The sequence below is a fragment of the Physeter macrocephalus genome, chromosome 14 (genome assembly GCF_002837175.3).
Source record: "Physeter macrocephalus isolate SW-GA chromosome 14, ASM283717v5, whole genome shotgun sequence".
NCBI classification, from domain to species: Eukaryota; Metazoa; Chordata; class Mammalia; order Artiodactyla; family Physeteridae; genus Physeter; species Physeter macrocephalus.
Window position 1 is genome coordinate 92,571,486 of NC_041227.1, and position 3,778 is coordinate 92,575,263.

General features: G+C 44.0%; 1 non-coding gene across 1 annotated transcript; it reads right to left on the bottom strand.

Annotated features, from left to right (window-relative positions):
• Positions 1–129: 129 nt before the first annotated feature.
• Positions 130–238, bottom strand: LOC112066032 (U6 spliceosomal RNA). Its single transcript, XR_002892392.1, has one exon. It is a non-coding gene; the product is annotated as a U6 spliceosomal RNA (small nuclear RNA).
• Positions 239–3,778: the final 3,540 nt, after the last annotated feature.

Consider the following 3,778-nt stretch of genomic DNA (forward strand, 5'->3'; position numbering starts at 1 on the left):
GTATATATTGTGAAATGATCACAACAATAAGTCTAGATAACATCCATTACCACACATAGTTAAAAATCTCTTTTTCTTGTGATGAGAACTTTTGAGATTTACTCTCTTAGCAACTTTCAAATATACAATAAAAATATGGAACGTATCTCAAATTTGCGCATCATCCTTGATCAGGGGTCATGCTAATCTTCTCTCCGTTGTTCCAGTTTTCACTATATGTGCTGCCAAAAACAAGCACTCCTCATGGTATTTTGATTGGAATTGCATTCACTTTAAAAATATCTTTGGGGGGCTTCCCTGGTGGCGCAGTGGTTGCGCGTCCACCTGCCGATGCAGGGGAACCGGGTTAGCGCCCTGGTCTGGGAGGATCCCACATGCCGCGGAGCGGCTGGGCCCGTGAGCCATGGCCGCTGGGCCTGCGCGTCCGGAGCCTGTGCTCCGCGACGGGAGAGGCCACGGCAGAGGGAGGCCCGCGTACCGCAAAAAAAAAAAAAAAAAAAAAAAAATATCTTTGGGGGCTTCGCTGGTGGTCCAGTGCGTAAGACTCTGGGCTCCCAGTGCAGGGGGCCTGGGTTCAATCCCTGGTCGGGGAACTAGATCCCGCATGCATGCTGCAACTAAGAGTTCACACGCCTCAATTAGTCCGCATACTGCAACTAAAGAAGTCCTCATGCCACAACTAAGAGGCCACATGTTGCAACTAAAAAAAGATCCCACGTGCTGCAACGAAGATCCCGCATGTCACAACTAAAAACCAGTGCAGGGACTTCCCTGGTGGCGCAGGGGTTAAGAATCTGCCTGCCAATGCAAGGGACACGGGTTTGAGCCCTGGTCCAGGAAGATCCCACATACCATGGAGCAACTAAGCCCGTGCACCACGACTACTGAGCCTGCGCTCTAGAGCCTGCGAGCCACAACTACTGAAGCCCACGCGCCTAGAGCCTGTGCTGTGCAACAAGAGAAGCCACCGCAATGAGAAGTCCCTGCACCGCAACAAAGAGTAGCCCCTGCTCACTGCAACTAGAGAAAGCCTGTGTGCAGCAGCAAAGACCCAATGCAGCCAAAAATAAATAAATTTATTTTTTTAAAAAGCCAGTGCAGCCAAAATAGATAAGTAATAAATACATAAATAAAAATTTTAAAAATAAAAGTATCTTTGAAGGGCTTCCCTGGTGGCACAGTGGTTGGGAGTCGGCCTGCCAATGCAGGGGACGCGCGTTCGTGCCCCAGTCCGGGAGGATCCCACATGCCGCAGAGCAGCTGGGCCCGTGAGCCATGGCCGCTGGGCCTGCGCGTCCAGAGCCTGTGCTCCGCAGCGGGAGGGGCCACAGCAGTGAGGGGCCCGCGTACCGCAAAAAAAAAAAAAAAAAAATCTTTGAAGAAAATTTTACATTGTTATAAGTTTTCTTATTAGCTCAAAGTATTCTCTGAATATCAGTTCCTTTATGTCTCCACATTTTTTCATTGATTTTCTTGCTATAACGAATGGGATTTTTTCCACTCCACCTTCCACGTAGTACTTGGGAAAAGCTAACATTTATATTCAGCTATCACATCAAATTCTCTTATTGATTCTGTTTTTAGCCGATCACTTATTTCTTTCATTAATTTATGTGATGTGTTTTTTTCTTTCTTTTTCTTTTTTATTTTTTTTAAATTTTTTAAAATTATTTTTAAAAAAATTTTTTTATTAATATTATTATTTTTCTTTTGCGGTACACGGCCCTCTCACTGTTGTGGCCTCTCCCGTTGCAGAGCACAGGCTCTGGACTCACAGGCTCAGCGACCATGGCTCACGGGCCCAGCCACTCCGCGGCATGTGGGATACTCCCGGACCGGGGCACGGACCCACGACCCCTGTATCGGCAGGCGGACTCTCAACCACTGCGCCACCAGGGAAGCCCTCTTTTTATTTTTTATTGAAGTATAGTATAGTTGAATTACAGTGTTGTGTTAATTACTGCTATATAGCACAGTGACTCAGTTATACATATATATACATTCTTCTTCATATTCTTTTCCGTTATGGTTTATGTATAGTTCCATGTACTATACAGTAGGACCTTTTTGTTTATCCATTCTATATACACCAGTTTGCATTTGCTAATCCCAAACTACCACTCGTACCCTCTCCCACCTCCCTCCCCCTTGGCAACTACCAGTCTATTCTCTATGTCCCTGATTCAGTTTCTACTTTATAGATAGGTTCATTTGTGTCATATGTGAGATTCCACATGTAAGTGATATCAAATGGTACTTGTCTTTCTCTTTCTGACTTACTTAACTTAGTATGATAATCTCTAGTTGCATCCGTGTTGCTGCAAACGGCATTATTTCATCTTTTTTATGGCTGAGTAGTATTCCATTGAATATATGTACCCATCTTCTTTATTTATTTACTTATTTTTAATAGATCTTTATTGGAGTGCAGTTACTTCACAATACTGTGTTAGTTTCTGTTGCACAACAAAGCGAATCAGCCATATGCATGCACATGTCCCCACATCCCCTCCCTCTTGAGCCTCCCTCCCATCCTCCCTATCCCACCCCTCTAGGTCATCTCAAAGCACTGAGCCAATCTCCCTGTGCTATGCTGCTGCTTCCCACCAGCCAACTATTTTACATTCACTAGTGTATGTATGTTGATGCTACTCTCACTTCGCCCAGCTTTGCCCTCCCACCCCATGTCCTCAAGTCCATTCTCTATGTCTGTCTCTTTATTCCTGCCCTGCAACTAAGTTCATCAGTACCATTTCTTTTTTGTTGTTGTTAGATTCCATATATATGTGTTAGCATATGGTTTTGTTTTTCTCTTTCTGACTTCACTCTGTATGACAGACTCTAAGTCCATCCACCTCACTGCAAATAACTCAGTTTTGTTTCCTTTTATGGCTGAGTAATATTCCACTGTATATATGTGCCACATCTTCTTTATCCATTCATCTGTCGATGGACCTTTAGGTTGGTTCCATGGCCTGGCTATTGTAAATAGTGCTGCAATGAACATTGTGGTAAAAGAGTGAAATTAGAACACTACCTAACACCGTACACAAAAATAAACTCCAAATGGATTAAAGACTTAAATATAAGACCAGACACTATAAAACACTTAGAGGAAAACATAGGAAAAACACTCTTTGACATAAAGCACAGCAAAATCTTTTTTGACCCACCTCCTAGAGTAATAGAAATAAAAACAAAAATAAACAAGTGGGACTTAATTAAACTTAGAAGCTTTTGCACAGCAAAGGAAACCATAAACAAGACAAAAAGACAACCCTCAGAATGGGAGAAAATATTTGCAAATGAAAATGAAACAACAGACAAAGGGTTAATCTCCAAAATATACAAACAGCTCATGGAGCTCAATATCAAAAAAACAGTCCAGTTAAAAAATGGGCGGGAGACCTAAATAGACATTTTTTCTATGATGAAATAGACATTTCATCATACACATGGCCAAGAGGCACGTGAAAAGATGCTCAACATCACTAATTATTAGAGAAGTGCAAATCAAAACTACAGTGGGGTATCACCTCACGCCGGTCAGAATGGTCATTATCAAAAAAGCTAGAAACAGGGCTTCCCTGGTGGCGCAGTGGTTGAGAGTCCACCTGCTGATGCAGGGGACACGGGTTCGTGCCCCGGTCCGGGAAGATCCCACATGCCGCGGAGCGGCTGGGCCCATGAGCCATGGCCACTGAGCCTGCGCGTCCAGAGCCTGTGCTCCGCAACGGGAGAGGCCACAACAGTGAGAGGCCCGTGTACCGCAAAAAAA